At 36.0% G+C, this 22226-nt stretch overlaps 1 long non-coding RNA gene across 1 annotated transcript in view; it reads right to left on the bottom strand.

The window, feature by feature from the left end:
• Nucleotides 1-9647: 9647 nt before the first annotated feature.
• Nucleotides 9648-22226, bottom strand: part of LOC141277842 (uncharacterized) — a 241120-nt gene continuing 228541 nt past the window's right edge. Inside the window, exons 6-7 of the long non-coding RNA XR_012329702.1 lie at nt 11702-11819; nt 9648-9961 (exon numbers count right to left, since the gene is read on the bottom strand). This is a non-coding gene — a long non-coding RNA (uncharacterized lncRNA). The remainder of the gene's footprint in view (nt 9962-11701; nt 11820-22226) is intronic.

Below are 22226 nucleotides of genomic sequence, written 5' to 3'. Positions count from 1 at the left end.
TTTTATCATTCTATGTCTTGATATAAAATAACACAGTAATTTTTTAAACTCTTGATATGAAAGAGAAGGGATTTAGTGTAAGTACTCTACACCCCAATCATTGCCTCACTTTATGTTATATTTTTAGTTTTATTATAAAGGATGATTGTTGTCATCATAGTATTATTTGCTATATTAACTATTAAATTATTTGCTACATACTTGCCAATGTCATACTTAAACTAATATATTTTTTTCTTTTTTCTTTTTTTTTGGCTGCACCGCCTGGCTTGTGGGATCCTAGGTTCCACAAGGAATTGAACCTGGGCCCTCTGTGGTGAAAGCGCAGAGTCCTAAAACTGGACTGCCAGGGAATTCCCTATTTTTTCATTTTGAAATAACTTCAAACTTAAAGAAGTGTTGCAAGAATAGTACAGAAAACTCCTAGATATTCTTTTCTAAGATTTATTGATTTTTATTTTATTATTTATATATTTATTTTTTTGACCACACAGCATGTGGGATCTTAGTTCCCTGACCAGTGATCAAACCCGTGTCCACTACAGTCCTGCAGTGGAAGTGTGGAGTCCTAACCACTGGACCACCAGGGAATTCCCTACTGGTTTTTAAATGAACACTTACCACACTTTCTATATCACCTCTCTCTGTCTCTCTGTCTCTCCCTCTGTTTCACCCTCTCAGCCTCTCTCTGTCTTTCTCTCTCTATATAGTTTATATGTAAAAACTATATATATCTACGTATGTATATGTAGTTTATTTTTCTAATCCATTTGAGAGTTGGTTGAGTACATTAAGCATTTTCCTCCTTTAAAACTTGAGTAAGATTTTTCAAAATACAAGGGAGCAATAACTTAAGTAAGGTGAATGTCTATAAGATCCTGGAAGATATGTGTCCATAATTTAGGAGGCCAAGACACTTTTCAAAGAAGGAAATAAAACACTATAGCTTGAAGTTCAGAAGCTTCAGGAAGAAAGTCTATAATTGCAGTGTGATTCCCTAATAATAGTATTTTAGAGGACAAGTTTACAGCTACCTTTAGACAGTGGGGAAGAAGCTCACAAGTAATCTTCTCCCAAGAGATGACATTGAATGGAGTGGGGCACCAACAAAGATGTTGTGACTCTAATGAGTTTAAGTATTATATCTATTCATATTTAAGCTGTTAATCTTTTAAAAATAACATGATAAAATAGAGTATAATAGGAAAATAAGTCTTATTTTAGAAGTATAGCAAAGCGGGCTGTCCGATGCAAAATTGTGAGTGAGATAATTTGAAGCAGAGAAAACATAAATACAGTATAAGCCCACATACCATGAAAAGCTAATAAATAGGGAAGGGAAGCAGCGGGGGAAATCCCAGAGCTTTTAATCTTATTTTATGGTGGCATTCATGCACTGAAGAGAGTGAAAGAACAGCCCCCCACACTTCCAGAAATGAGTCAGTTTCATGTCTCAAGCTGATTATAAAGCATTCAAGGGTGGCGGCCTCCCACAGCTGACATTAACTGTGATTGGAATAAGAGATGGCCTTTAGTTTGGGCTTACCCTTCGTACCCTGAAGCCTTAAAACCTGATTAACAGGTAAACTTGGAACTTCTTTAGGACCAAAACATTGGCTTACAAATAACTTTTCATTTATGTATTCTGAAAAAGACAGCTCAACAACAGGCCAGTTATGTATGCTTAAACCATGCTCCATGTCATTCGGCATACATTTGGCACACTAGACCGATCTTATAAGTTTAGGAACTCCATCTTAATTTTAAATGCTTTCACTTCTCCATTCCCATTCCCATCACAAAGAAAACCACTCCATCTGATGAACGTTAAGTCATACTGTTCTGCATAAATTCCCAATCCCTTATGAGAATCAGATTTTTTTTTTTTGGCCATGCCATGAAGCTTGTAGGATTTCAGTTCCCTGACCAGGGATTGAACCTGGGCCAGGGCAGTGAAAGCTGGGAATCCTAACCACTTGGCTACCAGGGAACTCTGGAGAATCAGAATTTTTATCAAACAGTGTGGATCCAGGACTATTTGTGGCCTAGAAGGGGAAATTTTTTTCTAGTTAATGTCATGGTCTTTCATGACAAAACAGTGGGTAGAGATGCTTTAAAAATTTTTTTTTTTTGGTATTTTTTTCTTTTCCAATCACATGGGGTATTTCATATTTAGAGATTTCTTTTTAATTTTTTCTTCTGAATAGAAGCTTACTTAGAATACATATAATAAAGAAAAAAAACAAGATCGGCTTTGCAGAAGGGAAAGAATTTCTACATTTTTCTTTGACTAAAAACAGAAGTTCTGAAACTTGCTTAAGGTGTTCATATTTCTGCTACACGTTTTCAAGTGTGAAGACTCAGCAATGAAACCACCTTTTTTTTGTTGTTGTTGTTATATGATCAATTTTGGCTAAATTAATTGTGATAGCATCAGAGCTACAAGATTGTAAGTATTGATACATTCTCTATCATCTGGCAAACAAGGAAAACCACATATATTGGATATTTCATATTTGTTATATTCCAGTATATAGAACAGGTTAATAAATCATACAGAGGAAATTTAAAACACTGCAGGCTGTAATTTAAGAAAAATGTTTCTTTGTTCTTCACAAAAAAAACTCCATTTATTTAAAACAAAATGTGGAATATTTCCAAGTCTAATTTGTGGCTACTTTACATCAAACATTAGGTATTCTTATTTATTTGTGTGAAATTTCATTGAAAGCATGGTAGGTTGAATTTAAGAGAAATGGAGGTTAGCTTTTTAATCATCATCTTTTTCCCGAGCTCAATTTAACCTGTTAAATCTGGTTTTTAAAAATGATGAGTCTGAAACAGTTGTAGTGGAATATTTGGAACGAAAAATCCTTTTTTCCCCCACGCTGTAGAAGTGCAAGCCAAATTAAAAGAGCATACAACCCAAAGTTGCATAGTGATATTCAAAAGGAAATTTCACAATTTCAATATGTGTAACATAATATGGAAGCTATATATGATCATTTTTTCGCAGTATCTCCTTGGTTTTCTTCTCAGATGAACGTATCTAAAAAGTACATCGAATTATTAAGGCTCTAGGAGTTTTAAAACCCCAACTATCCCACCCATACCCCATTAACTTGACAATAATGTGTATAATGGAATCTACTCAAACGCAATTTACATTTCATTTCTTCTGGGAGGAGGTTTATAGCAAAATTAAATTTTAACTTATTTTCCATGTGAAGCGAAAAATAAGAATGGGCACTATACCACTCCATATTCCTCCCAAATAAAGATAAATAAAGCACATAATTAATCCAGGCCAAGTAATCCAGGATTTACATAAGTGGCACTACACATTTTTGAAATGTCCTCCAAACTAAAGGTTTATAATGAGTGAGACAAGAAATTATAATTCACTCTATCAAAAATCTGAAGAGGGAGGGAATATTTTTGCTATGCACAAGCTGAATCAAGTTAATGAGGCATCTAACATTGCAAAAAGAACGTTGTCTATAAATAAATTCAGTCTGATTGGGATGTATTAGTTGTCTGATAATACTCTGTAGCCTACAGATGCTTGGGGTGGAATGTAGATTTCTTAAAAAAGGAAGGCCAATGGCATTACTTCTGTAAAGCTCCAGGTCATTTATTGTAAGTGACATTAAAAGAAAATTTCCCTTTAAAATATGGCTTGGCATTCAATATAATATTTCCAAAGCAACAAATTTAGCAGAAGACAAAATGCGTTTTTCAACTGAAATCTACCTGAACCTTGGAATTTGGGAAAAATATCTATCCACTCATTTGTGGTTTTTTCCCATTGAAATCTGACTGTTAAGGTGCTACTCATAGACTACATACCTAAACTCTAGTGTCTAAGAAGAAGATATAATTAGATTCTCAGCTATTGCTCAGTCTATACCTACAACCATGCTCATGGACTTATGCTTATTGTTGATGGGAGGGCTGGACTTTTATTAATGAGTACATGTTATATTTTATTAGCTTCCAGGTGTTTCTACAGAGTGGTGTGAATCTAATTCTTCCAATCAAATTAAAAGTTCAGGTATCACGGGGCTTGTTTTTTGTAGGATTGTAGGGTTTAGAAGGAGAGTACATTTTATATTGGCTATCCCTTTGCTTTCCTCTTAGAGGACTATTTTAAGTTGTCATGTACTCAGATTTATAACTCTGAAGATACACGTCTCCTTGAAAGCATCTACCATATATTCAGTACAAATTTACTTCTACCACTTTTATCCTTCTGAAATTGTTTTTAAAATGTAAAATATATACATCTTTATCTAAAAATGTTCAGAGTAGGGAAACATACAAAGTGAAAAATAAAAGTCCCTACTTCCCCATCTTTCCACAAACCCAATTCTTACTCCCTAAAATTTTCTACTATTAGTGCTTTCTTGTGTATTATAGAAATATTTCAAGAATTCTACAAATTTTTAGGTGGCTCCTTTAGTTTTATTGACAGATTTTACAGGTTTTGACTTGGAATTCTGGGAGTGTTAGAGACTTTATTGATGATGAACATTTTTTCTCTAGTTTTTTTCTTTTTTTGTTTAATGTTAGTGTCAGAGTGAGGAGTATAATAAGAATATCTTTATACTGACACATTTTATTGGAAGTTCCTTTCCTTCATTTCATTCTTTCAAGTAATTCTCCTTACTCTGCCTTAATTAGATAAAAGGTCTGCAAAATTAAAAAAAAATTGTTGTCTAAAATTTTCTCTAGCCACACCTACTTCTTCATCTACTCATTTTCCTTCCTCCAATCCTTTCCAAATGGAATCCCAGAATCTTAGGGTTGAAAGAGATTTTCAAAGTATGTAATCCAGGCTTTGATTGATAAATAAATGATATTCCCTATAATTTTATTGATCTCTGTTTGAAAACAAGTGATGAGAGATTTATTGCCTCAATGACATGTCCATTTTATTGTCTGCTTCTCTGTATTAGAATTCAGTGCTCCTGACTAGGAGCACACCTTCTTGAGCCTTACAAAGTCAGTCTAATTTGTCTTCTAGTATCACTGCAAACATTTGAAGGTTTGTGTCTTGTTCTCTGATCATAAATCTTCCAGATGGCAGGATGAAACATTTCGAGTTCTTTCAGACATTTATCAAATGTCATAGCTTTCCATCCCTTCATGATTTTAATCCATTCCACACATCATTTACTGAGTAGTTACTATGTCTATGCTAGGGTTTACAGTGTCTATGAAATGATTTCAGCCTGGAGGAGTTTATCTTGGTCATAATCAGTTTCTACCAGTGAAAGGGGGTCAACAAAACATAAAGAAGCATATGTTTATGAAAATTTCATGGAATAAAGAGGATTGTGACCAGATAAGTTTAATGTTCAGCTAAATCTTTCAGTGGCTTCTGATTCTATTGGGAATAAAAATCCAAATTTCTTTTGGTCATCCACTAATTCCTTGCCAACTTCTGCAACCTCGTATCTTACTGTTCTCATGCCAGCACTACACTTCAGTCATATCAGCCTTTTGTAAGTTCCCCACACAAGCCAGTTTTTTTCTTGCCTTGGGGTCTTTGTACTCTTTCTTTTGCCTGGAATGCCCTGAACTTGGTAAAGTTTCAATACGTATTTGTTAAATGAATGAATGAATAAAGTTAAACAAAATTTTCTTCCTTCAAATCTTAGACTTCTCAGAGCTTTTAGTATGCAAATGTACAATCTAAATTTCTAAAAGGGTACCATAGTATGTAGTGATTACCAAATTTATTTGATCATAAACATTTTTTCATTCAGCATCTCCCCAGACTAACTTATTATGCACAAACTGAGAATTACGGTAGCACAAAAAATAGGATTTGAATCCTGGCTGCCACCAATAAACCTATGTGATCTTGGGCAAGATACTTGATCTCTCACAATCTACTGTTTGTGCCTCTGAGGGAGACCAGTAGAGAGTCGATTTTTAGTTTTCTAGGTTCTGAAAAAAAAAAAGGAGCAAGAGAGAAAGTACTAGGTGGAAATTAAAACATTTTATTTCTAATGGATATCAGTGGGAGGACAGAGCTTAGTGTGAATGACAAATGAATCCATACACTGAACCCCAGTCATGGGTATTGATGGACCATTTCAAGAAGTGCGGTTTTTCCATTTATGATTTGTATTATCTGTGGGCAAAGGAAATGACCCATAGGAGGCTCTAGCCCAAGTATAACATGGGCTCACCTTCCCATGGGTTTTCTTCACCCTACTTGGACTTACTCATTCCAAACAATTAGGCTTCTGTCTTTATATCTTGCTTAGCATATCATGACCCTTCTAGGACTGGAGATCTGTCCTGATCACTTTTATTATTGAATGCAGCTTTGATCTGCTTAATCTACATATAAGTAGGGGGTTATGAAAGATTTTTGAGAAGAAAATGACATGATTCAACTGTGACTTTCAATTGATAACTGGAAGAGTGCTAGTTGGTAGGTACTAATGGTGAGTAGTAGGTCTCTGTTCGAAAGTTACCTCTTCAGAAAAGTTTGCTGACCATTCTATCTACAAAGGTCATATCTTTTAAATTACAGTCACCTTCTTAGTCTGCTTTTTTTTTCTTTAAAAAGTGTTGAGAAACATGATATTTGTATTTGCTTTACTTTTTTATATCATAATCTGAGAATATATTATTTGATGTGTTTGTTGGTTTATTATCCCAATAGAATGACATGAGAGCAGAGGCTTTGTTTTGCCCAGGGTGTTATCTCCAGAACTGAAAAGAGCACCTGAGACGTGATAAGTGCTCCATAACATTGGTCCAATAAAACAGTGACTAAATTGATTGGAAAGAGGAGACAGTGGATAGGAAAAGCATAGGAGATGCCCTGATATCAATTTATCGCATCGCAGCTCCAAATTCACCCTTCAACACCTGCTCTGCAGCTGTACCTTCTCCAGTGAAGTCTGAACCTCACTCTTGCAGAAAGACCCTCCAGTCCAAGTATTTTTTTTTCTTTTAGGTACTCTCTCATAACCCTAGGGAGATTTACTCTTTTATCATAGCTTAGTAATTATTTATATTAAACTTCTCCTGTTTGAATCACTGTGTTGTTTCTATCCTGATTGGACCCAGATTGATTCAGAATTGGTATAAGAAGTGGAATAGATCTCAGGAGGTAGACTCTTGAAGATGGGATTTTGAGATTGTTTGGCCATGCCCTTGAGCTTTAGCACAGTGCTGAGCTCCTTGTCAATGGGAAATAGATGCTAGTAATCCATGGCTTGTAGTGGCATCACAATTAATTAAGCTACCAACTGCGGTTAATTGTAATGAAGTGCCAACTAAAGCACATTTCTTGGGAACTCAAGCGGCTGTTACACTTAACCAGATGGGAATAATGAATTCTATAATGACTGGAATGTGGGATGAAATACCGTTGTGTGCACCTGAGCAGTTATAGAGAGAAAATAATAATCTTAACTCAATTACTTCTAAATTTAACTCATAACTTCACAACCAGAGATTTTCTATGAAGTTCCTCAAACTATCTTAATTCTTGTAGTTACAGGAGTGATATTGGTGAAAATCAAATGCAAAATGTAATTGTGTGAGTTGCTGAATTACAATGACACTCTTGCTAGGTTTCTCACGTGAAAGTGGAAAAGATGGAATTCTGAAACTTGCAGTGGGGACTTCTGGTTGGACCTAAGTGAAACTGACAATCTTGAACCCACATGCCATTCTGAGACTCCCTCATCAGGGAAAGTAGCTTGCTTTCTGGTGTTCAAAGAGGCTAGCCTTTTCTGCCTGAAAAATTGGTGATAATCACACTTGAAAAGATGCTTTGGAAGGGGATGCTTACTGTCCTAAAGATATACCACAACCTCCCCTGTTGCCACACTTAATTTTCAAAGATAAGGTGATTCTGTCAACTAGTAAAGACTCCCAATAAGAATGTGCTTCCTCATAGAGATCTTTCACAGTTTGCTAATTGATCACAGAGTCTCTAGGAATGAAATAGATAGCCTAACAGATTATTTCTTGATCTATACGATGGGAAAAACTCTAAGTCTGGTATCCAAAAACCTAACTTGAGTTACCACAGTCTCTCACCCAGTTTCAAGATATGTCAGTTCACAGACTCAAGGTCCTTGATTGAAAGGGAAGCCAGTTGCCACTGAGGAAGGATTTTGCATCATTGCCGTAAGGATACACATAAATCTTCCTTCAAGCCTTTTCCAACTGGACCAGCAGCATTCCTTTAGAAAAATTCCTTTAGAAAACACTCTTTTAGAAAACTCACAAGCTTACATGTTTGAATAACTGGAGGGCAGAGTTCAGGGCAACCATAGGCACTGGAAAATAAGGAAAATATCCTGGAAATAAGACAACCAGAGAAAGGATATCTCCAAATTTGTTTGTAAAATTTACGTAAGTCCTTGGCTGATTTATGCCCAGGGCAGACTCAAGCAAAAGTTGACAGAATTAAAAAGAGATAATGCCATAATCATAGTTAGAAATTTTAACAACCCTCTCTCAGCAACTGATAGAACAATTAGAAAAAAAATCAGTAAAGATCTAGAAGATCTGAACAATATTATCAACTGCCTTGACCTAATTGATATTCAACAAGAGTAGAATACACATTCTTACAACTGCACAGAATATGTTCACCAAGATAGAGCAATTGCTGGGATATAAAAGAAAGCCTCAATAAACTGAAAAGAATCAAAATCTTACAAAGCATGTAAATAAGTAATTATGTAAATAAGCATAGTACCTGGGACATTTTTGTTACTTAATAACAAAAATCTGTTGATTGAGTTAATTTATGCATAAACAGATCATGGATCTTGGTTTTGAAAATAACCTCTTAACCATAAGACACAGTATATTGTGTTTCAACACAAACTGCAGGTGAATTGGTAATAGCAACCATGTAGTGGATGCTGTGATGTGATGCCAAGATCCTTCTTCTGGAATGAAGGCCTTACTCCTTCTGCTGCTATAAGTGCTACTAGCATCAAGCTCTCAGCTGTCAGCTACCTAAATGGAGGGATTATTTCAGGTGCAATGAGTATCCTTGTTCAAGGTCACAATCTTTACTGGGGCTGCAACACCCAGTAACTATTTGAAGTATAGATATAAAGACCTGAACCATTCATCCTGTCTTGGAATAAGGGCTATCCAGCTTCAGAACCCCCTGCAGGGCTGACTGAGGCCTTCATTTAGACTGTGTGAGAGCTCACTTTCTCTCACTGCACAATCCTTCTTCCTTCTGTTTCCTTCTGCAGTGTGGACACTGAGAGCACTTAATAAATCTTAATAAATCTTCTGAGCACTCAGTTTCATTTATTCCCAGAGAAACAACTTGCAACAAGCCCTTAGAGAGGAGTGCTAATTAGATTTAGCATATCTCCCTGTGAAAGTTTTCCATTTTCCTGGCTGTTGTATCTTCTTTTTTAGTTGTTATAAATTCTTTGTTGGTACTCTAGATTCTTGAAGTTTCCAAAGAATCAGTTTTAGACTGCTGCCATAACAAATTAACACATTAATATTCGTGGGTTAAAACAATATACATTTATTATCTCACAGTTGTATAGGTCAGAAGTCTGTTTGGGCTCAACCATTTTCTTTGCTTTAGGTCTCACAAGGTCAAAATCAAGGTGTCAGCAGGTCTGGTCTTATTTTTTTTTTTTAACATCTTTATTGGGGTATAATTGCTTTACAATGGTGTGTTAGTTTTTGATTTATAACAAAGTGAATCAGTTATACATATACACATGTTCCCATATCTCTTCCCTCTTGCGTCTCCCTCCCTCAGCAGGTCTGGTCTTTTATCTGGAAGCTATGAGAAAGAATCCAAGTCCAAGCTCATTTAGGTTGTTGGCAGAATTCAGTTTTTCATGGGTGTAGGGCTGAGGATTTGCTTCCCTGCTGGCTGTCAACTGGGAGCCTCTCCGTAAGTCCACCCACATTTTTCATCACATTGCTTCTCCATCTTCAAACCAACAAGGGCACATTTAGTCCTTACAGTCTGACTTTTGCTATAGCTCTTCTGATGTCAGCCAGAGAAAGTTCTCTGCTTTTTTTTTTTTTTTTGCGGTACGCGGGGCTCTCACTGTGTGGCCTCTCCCGTTGCGGAGCACAGGCTCCGGACGCGCAGGCTCAGCGGCCATGGCTCACGGGCCCAGCCGCTCCGCGGCATATGGGATCTTCCCGGACCGGGTCACGAACCCATGTCCCCTGCATCGGCAGGCGGATTCTCAACCACTGCGCCACCAGGGAAGCCCAAGTTCTCTGCTTTTAAGGACTCATGTGATTAGACTGGGCCCATTGGAATAATCTAGGATAATATCCTTATTTCAAGATGTAACCTTAACAACACCTGAAAAATCTTTTGCATGTAATTTAATATATTTGCGGGTTGTATGGATTAAGGCATTGACATCTTTGGGGTGCCATGATTTGGTCTGCCACATGGGTTTAGTTGTTTACAATTTACCTCTAAAACAATGCATATCTTGCAACTGTTTACTGGTTTCCAGAACTTCCATGTTTTTCCCCTTTGCTAAGGAATATGGCAAAGAAATAAAGCCAAACTACTAACCAAATGTCAAAATAAAAATATTTTCCAAAAGGTGATGACTTAGAAATCTCAATGCTATATAGGCTTTGGGTCAGGAGGATTACTGAAGGATTTACTGCAGCAAAACAAACACACAAACAAAAATGAATGCAAGAAAAAGAAAGATAAAGATAAAAAATAGTTGGGTTATCCCAGGAATGCAACAAAAAGGAATAATAGCTTGACAACTATGTATTAAGCCTATAAAACAATCAAACTAAACTGGAAGTCAAATAGACATGAAAGGAATATCTTCCAAAAATGCACAATATCAAATAATATAACTACAAAGCTCTGAATGATCTTAGTAATGAATATAAAGACATGTTTCTTTTGACATATAAAAAAATAAAGAAAATTAATTGCAGCCTCCAGAATATTCCAGGAAAGAAAAATATTCTGCAAGAAATAATTTTCTAAATATGTAGCAAAATAAAATATAGTATGATTTTGAGCAATGGATGGAAATGTAGGGAAAAAATAATTGATCCCAGCGTTTGGAATATTCTACTTTGAGCAACAGAATTTTAGTAATCTAAATACCTTTCCATAAATATAACTTCATTCCATGGTAGAGTGAACAATGTGTGTTACAATATCATAGCATATAATATTATATATATAAAGTTTTGAATTCTTATAGTATATCTACATATCTATAAGACTATATACATATATGTCTAATTGCACTTTAAAACTTTTAATAAAAGTTAAATAGGTTACTGTTTGTTATGTGTCTTTATTGAAAGATTGGGAGAATTCTAATAGGGTGCTGAAATTAATAAACTTTAATAAAATTAATAAATTGGAAATGAATTATTTGGCTTATTTTTAGCATCAGAATCAGGAATGTAGAGGAAGGAAATGTATGGAATAACTTAAGGAATCTATTTAGTAATAATTCTGGTAGGGGCTTTTGCTTCAAAAGCTTCAGATTTCTAGTTTGAAACCTCAGTTAGGGGAATAAAAGTTTTTTGGTTTAATTTAGAAAGTGTTGATAAAATTAACATAACATTATTTTATGGATCAAAAGCCCACGGCCTTATCAGTATCAGATTCAGAAATGAGTGGAAACAGTTTATATATAAACTTTCATTGGATGATAATACTTACCCCTTGGAATACGAATGTATAGGATGAGGAAGGTCAAGAAAATTTCAACGTCATTCACTTCAGCAGAATTTCAAGTTTGGACACTGATCATGTTGGTGAATGAGATAAACACTAGCATCTGAAAAAAAGAAAAGGAAATTCAATTGACTGGACATGTGCCCACTTGAAGTGTATTCAAAATTAAACCATTCACTTAATTACACTGTAGGTATTCAGAACATTAACCACTTTGTCTTCTTTTTGCTTCCAACTTCTTTTGCTTCCAACTGATGCCACAGTCTGTTGCTACAATGGTATGTTCACATAAATCAGTGTAATGTTATCTTTTAACACAAAAAACATTGATGGTACATACCATGTGAAACTTTGACATCTCAATATTTCTTTTTTTGTCCTTTTAAAGTGATAAACATTTTTAAGATTTTTCCAAAAAAAGTTTATATAGGTTCTTGATAGCTAAAGACAATTCAGAACAGTTGTCTACTGATGTCTTACTTTCCCAACTCATTTTTATTTAAAAATGCTCTAACCATTAGCTTTCCAAAAATCTCTAAAACAAGCACAAGAGCAAGGTGCTGAACTGAAAAAAAAAACACCGAGGTAGTGTTTCTTTTTACTTTCCCTCTCCCTCTCTCTCTCTCTCTCTCTCTCTCTTTTTCCGGTGTGCTTTTACTTAGCACTCTGGGAAAATATGGTCATATAATTTTCTATTCCCTCCATTTTTCTCCAAAGAAAGAAATCATTTCAGTGGATACTGATAGTCGATATATAAAAAATATATATAGACAAAATATATTCTAAGAATATCCCTTCTTTCCTTCCTTCTCACCTCATGAATTTTTTTTCTTCTTCCAAAATTCTAGGATAAGTACCATGAACTCTTTTGTCCTTTTGATTAACTGAGTTAGGTTGAAGCCAATTTTTGTGTTTCCATTTATATGATGAGGTACTACTTTTCCTGGAGCATATGCAGAGAAATCCTCCAGGAAAAGGAAATACAAAGAATGGGGCCATAGAAAATGGAGAGAGGAGATGTAGAGGAGAGATAGAGAAAGAGGTAATTACATAGAGCATGAAAAAGCTAGTTTAAAATTTGTAAAGCAAAGACTAATGGGTATGTGAGTTAGAGATGAAGAGTGATAGTTTATCTTTCTAAGAGATAATATGCCTTTTGTTGACATACACAGGTTATCCAGAACTGCTGTGAATATCCACTTAAATAAAGGTCCATACCAGATCCCCTTCCTCCCTCAACCATGAATATTTTGTGGCTACATTTGAAGTTTATTTTTAAACTATTTGCCTCCAGGGCTTCCCTGCTGGTGCAGTGGTTGAGAGTCTGCCTGCCAATGCAGGGGACACGGGTTCGTGCCCCAGTCCGGGAAGATCCCACATGCCGCGGAGTGGCTAGGCCCGTGAGCCATGGCCACTGAGCCTGCGCGTCCGGAGCCTGTGCTCCGCAATGGGAGAGACCAAAACAGTTAGAGGCCCACGTACCGCAAAAAATAAATAAAATAAAATAAACTATTTGCCCCCAAATGACTTTATCCATTAAAATATTTATCCTTAAAAGTGTTCAAAGAAAAGATATAGATGATTAAAATTTTATCAAATTATATGATATGTAAATTCTTTAAAGTTTTTTTATATACCATTAAACTGTCCCCAAATAAGTTGGTCTTTTAAGTGTTTAACATTTAAAGTGTTAAAAAGAAAAAAAATGATTAAAAATTCAAGTTACTCAAATTATAGGATATATTATTTCAAAAACATATTAATGCTTTTGGTACTCTGTATCCTTCAGGAAGCATATCTGAACAGATTTCTCCCTTTAATATTTACACACGTGCACAGAGACTGTTTTCTACAAAAAAGAAGAGGATGTGAATTTGCTTTAAACATAGTCACAGTCATAGTCATTCTTTTGCTTTAAACATGATGGTGTCATGAGACTTATGCAGTATACCATAGGGGTAATAGTGCACATGACTAGAAGCTTTCAGAATCTCTGGTGGGAGGCATCTAGCTGGGGAAGTCTCTGCCTGGTGCTTTGTAGGTCTGGTGAAACTGGTCTGACTCCCCTCCCTCTCTTTTCAGTGCCTAATATTCTCAGGGCCTCTTTAAAGGTCCTGCATGCCCCAGCCAACTTCTATTGCTCAGGAATGTCTTTTGTTCTCTGTTCCATTTGTCTGTATTTGATCTTATTCTATCAATGTTAGAAAGACTACATTCACCTTTAGTTTTGTTGGCGCTTCCAGGAGCCTCAGTTGTTGCCATGTGAGATGACTTCCTGAGAATATTTTTACTTCTTCTGCTTCAGCAGAGAAAAAGTTTTCCTGATCTTGGGCTGTGCAGTTTAGCTGGTCAAAAAATGCTCTATAGGGACTTCCCTGGTGGTGCCAATGCAGGGGACATGGGTTCGAGCCCTGGTCCGGGAAGATCCCACATGACATGGAGCATCTAAGCCCGTGAGCCACAACTACTGAGCCTGTGCTGTAGAGCCCGCAAGCCACAACTACTGAGCCCGTGTGCCACAACTACTGAAGCCCGCATGCCTAGAGCCCGTGCTCGGCAACAAGAGAAGCCACCACAATGAGAACACTGTGCACTGCAATGAAGAGTAGCCCCATGAAAGTCAACCATGAGAGTGAGATACACATGCCCTGGAAGTTAAGTAGCTGTTGTTTGATAGAATGGGAACTGATTGTGAATCATCAGACAAAGAAAACACTAGTCTTGGTAGGTGGTTTTGAATTTTTCCAAACCTTGTAGCAAATATTTAGAAGTTCATATTTGGAACAAAAAGAAGTTGAAAGCCACTGTAGCTTTCTAAGAGAGGGAATGATGTTATCCAAACAACATTTATGGAAGATTATTCCAGCAGCTGTGTTGGACTTCTTTAGTTGCCTTTCAGTTTATTGCCTGATTGCAAGTAGCATTTCAAAATATGGCAGAAACATTTGAGAAGTTGATCTAAAATGTCTCTTCTGTAAAAAGCCATAACATACCGGTAAAGTATATTGTGTATATATATATTATTTTAAGACAAACTAATATTAAACATTCAGATAATGTGATTATAATCTATGTATCTCAGAACAGAGAAGTAATCCAGGTGGTATTTCTGCAAGAGCTCTTACTAAATTACATGTATAGTAAGTAAACTCTCAATATGCTCCAAACATTGAGAAGCTGCCTGATATAGACCTCTTCTCCATTTTCAAAAGGAATTAATTTCCATGTATTCATTTAGAGGGAAATATCAATACCAGAGGAGTAACTTTGCTTTATGTGAGTCTTCCAGTTCTGAGTCTGGATAGACATGCAATTTATAGAGGCCTGTTTGGTTAAATGTATTCACACCTTTAAAAATGTTCAGAGTCATTTGTTACAGAGTGAATTGTGTACTCTCAAAAATACAAAAGTTGATGTTCTAACTTCCACTACCTCAGAATGTGACTGTATTTGGAGATAGAATTTTTAGAGAGGGTTTAAGTTAAAATGAAGTAATTAAAGTGGGCCCTAATCCAATATGAATGGTGTCCTTATAAGAAAAAGAAATTTGGACACAGACACAGGGAGAAGACAATGTGAAGATACAGGGAGAAGATGGCCTTCTATCAACAATCCAAGGAGAGAGGCCTAGGACAGATCCTTCTCTCATGGCCCTCAGAAGGAGCAAACCTGTTTACACTTTGGTATCAGACTTTCAGCCTCCCAAACTGTGAGATAATACATTTATGTTGTTTAAGAAACCCAATCGGTATTATTTTGTTATAGAAGTCCTAGAAAACTAATAAAATAATATAACTAATCCCAATTCTAAGTTTTCTCAATAAATAAGAAGGAATTCAGGCAGATTTATGTGCAACAAAATCTACTACAATGATATTTGCAATACTGAAAAATGAAATCAACTCATTTGTTCAATAGAGGGATAGGTTTATAATTTCTGATATATATAAAGTAATTAAAATTACATTTTAAAAGAATGCTAATGACATAGGAAAATGATCATGAAAAATGTTAAATGAAAAATCAGTCAATAATATTATTTACACAAAGATCCTACTTTAATAAAAATATTTGTTTAGACAAAAGAGTAGAAATAAATCTATCAAAATGTAATACGCTAATTGACATTGTCCTTTGGTGATATTTATTTTCTTCTCTTTATTTTTCTGTATCTTTTTTGTATCTTTTGTGTATCTACGCTAATTGACATTGTCCTTTTGTATCTTTTTGTGTATCTACGCTAATTGACATTGTCCTTTTGTATCTTTTGTGTATCTACGCTAATTGACATTGTCCTTTTGTATCTTTTTGTGTATCTACGCTAATTGACATTGTCCTTTTGTATCTTTTGTGTATCTATGCTAATTGACATTGTCCTTTGGTGATATTTATTTTCTTCTCTTTATTTTTCTGTATCTTTTTCTGTATCTTTTGTGTATCTACATCGAAAAATTTATTATTTTTTTTCTTTTTGGCTGCATTGGGTCTTTGTTGCTGTGCATGGGCTTTCTCTAGTTGCGGTAAGCGGGGGCTACTCTTCGTTGAGGTGTGTGGGCTTCTCACTGCGTTGGCCTCTCTTGTGGAGCATGGGCTCTAGGTGAGCAGGTTTCAGTAGTTGTGGCACACAGGCTCAGTAGTTGTGGCTTGCGGGCTCTACAGCACAGGCTCAGTATTTTTGGCACACGGACTTAGATGCTCCATGTCATGTGGGATCTTCCCGGACCAGGGATCGAACCTGTGTCCCCTGCATTGGCAGGCGGATTCTTAACCAGTGTGCCACCAGGGAAGTCCGAAAAAATATTTTTGACATTATAAGATGTTCTTATTTAGATAAAATAAACAGAAATGGAATGAAGTTAATAGACCTAAGTTTTAATTTTAATAATAATAACACATTTTTACCCTTTTAGTGTAGGTTTGCATGTGTCTGTGTTTATGTAAGCATTTGTAAAATAACAACGGCTTCTATTTTTATTTTCAGTAGGTCATCTCTATTGGATTCAAAGTTTATGTGATGGAGGAAAATACCTTTTAGGACACTAGCACCAATTAAGATTGAAGTAATTACTATTGCTCTATCTTAAAGTTTAGTGAAACTCTCTCTTGACATCTACAATCTTTGACCCCATAGAGGGGATTTTAAATTTCAGACTCTGTACTGTTCAGTTTTAGAATTCCCATTTGTCTCTCTTTTTTAAATTTATTTTTTGGCTGTGTTGGGCCTTTGTTGCTGCACATGGGCTTTCTCTAGTTGCGGTAAGCGGGAGATACTCTTCGTTGCAGTGCATGAGCTTCTCGTTGTGGTGGCTTCTTTTATTGAGGTGCGTGGGCTGTAGGTGTGTGGGCTTCAGCAATTGCACCACGAGGGCTCAGTAGTTGTGGCCTGTGGGCTCTAGCTCACAGGCTCAGTAGTTGTGGCGCATGGGCTTAGTTGCTCTGTGGCATGTGGGATCGAACGTGCCACAGAGGGATGTTCTGTGGGGATCAAACCCATGTCCCCTGCATTGGCAGGTGGATTCTTAACCACTGTGCCACCAGGGAAGTCCCAGAATTCCCATTTCTTGTAGTTTCTATTTTTCAGCTGAGATTCTTCATCCATTCACTTATGATCAAATTTTCCTTTAAATTCTTGAACCAATTAAAAATAGCTGCTTCAAAATTATTGTTTACTGATTCCAGTGTTTGATTCACCTTGTACTCTGGTTCTGTTGACTAGTTTTGCTGTTCACTTTTGGTCACTTAAAAAATATCTACTATTTTTTTAAAATAACAATGTTCCACATTGTGGCTGATACGTTGTAGAAACTGGATTCTGTTGTCTTCCACTGAAGAGGGAACTCTAGCAGTTTACATGGATGACTGTAAAGAGGAGAAAGGGGAATATGCAGACCTCTTATTCCTAATTTTGAGTAATGTTAGACCCAGAGTTTGAGTTGACATAAATATGTGGAAACTTAAACTTTCAGCAAGTTTCCCCTTTTAGAATGGAGACTTCAGAGGAGTATGTAATAAATGGAATCCTGGCTTAGAGGTCAACTCACAGTGTTTCCACTATGTTTGTGGATCTCTCCAGTACTCATTTTCTGAGTCTCTGAATGTATAATTTGAATTAATATACTTGCAGTTGGAGTAATCAACATATTTGTCCTTTGGCCTGTGGGGCAAGTGCTGTCACAGTGGAGAAGGCCAAGTGAAAACCTCTGAAACATTCCATGCCCTTCAGTTCTCCCCACCAACATAGTAAATTAAAAACAATATCATACTCTGTCGGATATGGTAGAGATAAATGCAACATTTAAAGACCTAAAAGATGCAGGTGTGGTTGTCCCTATAAGTCTATTTAATTAGTCAGGCTGGCCCTGATAGAAACTGGATGGGTACTAGAGAATGACTGAAGATGATTGCAGATACTGTGCTGGAGTTGGTATCATTGTTAGAACAGATTAACAATGCCTAAATATATGGTATGGTATGTGCTTAAAAATTTAGCAAACGCATTCTTTGCTCCTCTAATTTGCAAAGAAAATCATACATAGCTTGCATTCACACATTATGGACAACAGTATTGATTTACAGTGTTACCTCAGTGTTACATTAATTCTTCCACCCACTGTCATCATATAGTCCAAAATTATCTGGATTATATTGACATCTCACAGAACATCATGCTGATAAATTACATCAGTGACATCATACTGATTGGTCCAGACAAACAAGAGATGGCTAATAACATGAGACTTTGGTAAGACGCTTATGTTCCAGAGGGTGAGATATAAACCCCATGAAGATTCAGGGACCATGCCAGTGAAGATTTCAGGTATACAGTGGCCAGGAAAAAGCCACAATTCCCCTCCAGGGAGAAAAATTCCTTAATGTTGGCCCCCTTACCACAAAGTAGGAAGCACATCACCTATTATTTTTCTTCGGTTCTGTAGGCAATAAATTCCACATATAGGTGTACTTCTCTGGTGTATATACTGGGTGACACAAAATGCCACCAACTTTGAGTGAGGTCTGGAGCGTTAAATACCTAAATGTAACACCCAAAACCGTAAAACACCTAGAAGAGAACATAGGCAGAACACTGTTTCACATAAATTGTAGCAATATTTTTCTTGGATCAGTATCCTAAAGTTAAATAAACAAAAGCATAAAGAAACAAATGGAAACGAATTAAACGTAAAAGCTTTTGCACAGCAAAGGAAACCATCAACAAGATGAAAAGATGACTACTGAATGGGAGAAAATATTTGCAAATGATATGACTTATAAGGGGTTAATATCCAAAATATATAAACAGCTCATACAACTCAACATCAAAAATACAAACAATACCAATTAAAATGGGCAGAAGACCTGAATAGACATTTCTCCAAAGAAGATATACAGATTGCCAACAAACACATGCAAGGATGCTCAACATCACTAATCATTAGAGAAATGCAAATCAAAACTACAATGAGGTATCACCTCACACTGGTCAGAATTGCCATCATCAAAAAATCTACAAACAATAAATGCTGGAGAGGGTGTGGAGAAAAAGGAACCCTTCTACACTGTTGGTGAGAATGTAAATTGATACAGCCACTATGGAGAACACTATGGAGGTTTCTTAAAAAACTAAAAATAGAACTACCATAGGACCCAGCAATACCACTACTGGGCATATACCCTGAGAAAACCATAATTCAAAAAGAGTCATGTACCATAATGTTCATTGCAGCTCTATTTACAATAGCCAGGTCATGGAAATAACCTAAATGCCTATCAACAGACGAATGGATAAAGAAGATGTGGCACATATTACTGTAATGAGTAATAATGGAATATTACTCAGCCATAAAAAGAAACGAAATTGAGTTATTTATAGTGAGGTGGGTGGACCTGGAGACTGTCATACAGAGTGAAGTAAGTCAGAAAGAGAAAAAGAAATACCATATGCTAACACATATGTATGGGATCTAAAGGAAAAAAATGGTTCTGAAGAACTTAGGGGCAGGACAAGAATAAAGATGCAGATGTAGAGAATGGACTTGAGGACACGGGGAAGGGTAAGGGTAAGCTGGGACGAAGTGAGAGAGTGGAATGGACATATACGCACTACCAAATGTAAAATAGATAGCTGGTGGGAAGTAGCTGCCTAGCACAGGGAGATCAGCTCGGTGCTTTGTGACCACCTAGAGGGGTGGGATAGGGAGGGTGGGAGGGAGACAGAGGGAGGGGATATTGGGATATATGTATATATATAGCTGATTCACTTTGTTATACAGCAGAAACACAACATTGTAAAGCAATTACACTCCAATAAAGATGTTAAAAAAACCCCACACAATGAGATAGCATCTCACACCTGTGAGAGTGGCTATCACTAAAAGGAACACAAATAACAAATGTTAGCAAGGATGTGGAGAAAAGGGAACCCTCCTACACTGTTTGTTGGAATGTAAATTGGTGTAGTCACTATGAAAAACAGGATGAAGTTTTCTTAAAAAACTAAAAATGGAACTACCATATGATCCAGCAATTCCACTCCTGAGTATATATCTGGAAAAAAATCAAAGCACTAATTTAAAAAGATACATTCTCCCTAGGGTCATAGCAGCACTATTTACAGTAGCCAAGACATGGAAACAACCCAAGTGCCCATCAACAAATGATTGGATTAAGAAGGTGTAGCATATATATACACAATGGAATACCACTTAGCCATAGCAAAGAATGAAATTTTGCCATTTGCAACAACATGGATAGACTTGGATGGTATTATGTTAAGTGACATAAGTCAGATAGCAAAAGACAAATATTATATGATATCACTTATATGTGGAATCTAAAAAATCAAACAAACTAGTGAATATAACAGAAAAGAAACAGACTCACAGGCATAAGAACAACCTAGTGGTTACCAGTAGGGAGAGGGAAGTGTGGAGGAGCGAGATAGGGGTAGGGGATTAAGAGGTACAAACTATGCTGTATAAAATAAATAAGCTACAAGGATATATTGTACAACATAGGGAATATAGCCAAAATATTATATCTTTTATAATAACTATAAATGGAATATAATCTTTAAAAATTGTGGATCATTATGTTGTACACCTGTAACTTTTATATTATTATTCATCAAATATACCTCAATAAAAAAGAATGAAGTAATTAGTATATCATATTCTGCTCCTTTTTAAAAAAAATTTATTATGTTACTAGGAATCATTTATGGTGATTTTTGTAGTTATTCATTTGTTTTCACTGCTGTGTAATTTCTATTGTGAACTTAACACTATTTACTTTCCATTCTCCTGTTGATGGACATTGGTGGATTCATAATTTTCATCAGTTCTGGAGAAGTCTCAGATACTATCTCTACAAAAGTACCTCTCATCCATTCTCTCTTTTTTTCCAGTATTTCAATGAAATATATGATGTAGTTCTAATTCTGTCTCTATATTTGGATCCTATCATTCATATTTTTCATCTTTTTGTTCTCTGTACTGAATTCTAGATAATTTCTTAAGATCTATCTTTTCACTCATTAACTTCACTTTGGCTTAGTTTAATCTGCCTTTAAACATGCCCTTTTGGTTTTTAACTTCAAAATTATATTCTCTATCACTAAAATTTCAACTTCGTCCCCTTTCAAATCTTTGTCCATGTTTTTGTTACTCTTCTGTATTTTTGAGATTGCCCATTCTATTTTATTAAACATTTCATTAGTTGAAATTTTATATTTTGATTCTCAGAATGTCAGTATCTGAAATCCTTGGGAATAAATCTGTTTTTTGAGGTTTCTACTGATTCATGTATGATGGCTTGTTTTTTTACATGCTTGGAGATACTTGATTAAGAGGTCATATTTCATCTTAATTTGTGAGAACCTTGGACACCTCTATGCAAACATAACATGTTGTAAGCATTCAGCTTCTCCTATTAGAGCAGATTATACTTCTTTCTTTCTATGGTTGAAGCCTAATTTCCTTAAAAGTACCAACCTTGTCTTTTTTCCTTCACTAAGTAAGCATTTAATTATTTAGGAGGGGATTAACAGCCTAAGATCACTTCAGGGTTTTTCTAGAGTCTCTTTCTAATACAAGAGTCTGAGTTTCAGACCCCCTTTCTCGTAGTTAGCTCCTGATGGTAAGGAGACTATCAACCTGAAACTACTTAAGCTTCTAGAGCCCCTAGCTAATGCAAGAGCCTGGGGCTCAGCTCTTCTTCCTTGAAGCTTACTTGAGACTTTCCTGATGAGAGTGCTAATACTGGCATTTACCTTCAGGGAAAGCTTCAAGGTTCTGATTTGCTTGCTGCCTGCTGACTCTACTCCAGGTTCAGCAAACAGATATTTTCCCCTGTAGGGGGTGCCCTTAGTATTTCCCTTATTTCCTGTGACCTCAGCAATGCATAGAAAACTGTTCTATCAAATATTTGGTTGTTCTATAGCAGGAAGGTCCTTTGGACTATTTTGGGTCATAATGCAGTACATGGACTTGACATGTGCATTTGTATTTTTCAT

The sequence above is a fragment of the Tursiops truncatus genome, chromosome 2 (assembly GCF_011762595.2).
Source record: "Tursiops truncatus isolate mTurTru1 chromosome 2, mTurTru1.mat.Y, whole genome shotgun sequence".
NCBI classification, from domain to species: domain Eukaryota; kingdom Metazoa; phylum Chordata; class Mammalia; order Artiodactyla; family Delphinidae; genus Tursiops; species Tursiops truncatus.
Note: the sequence above shows the minus strand (reverse complement) of the source record. Positions and strands in the feature narration are given on the sequence as shown.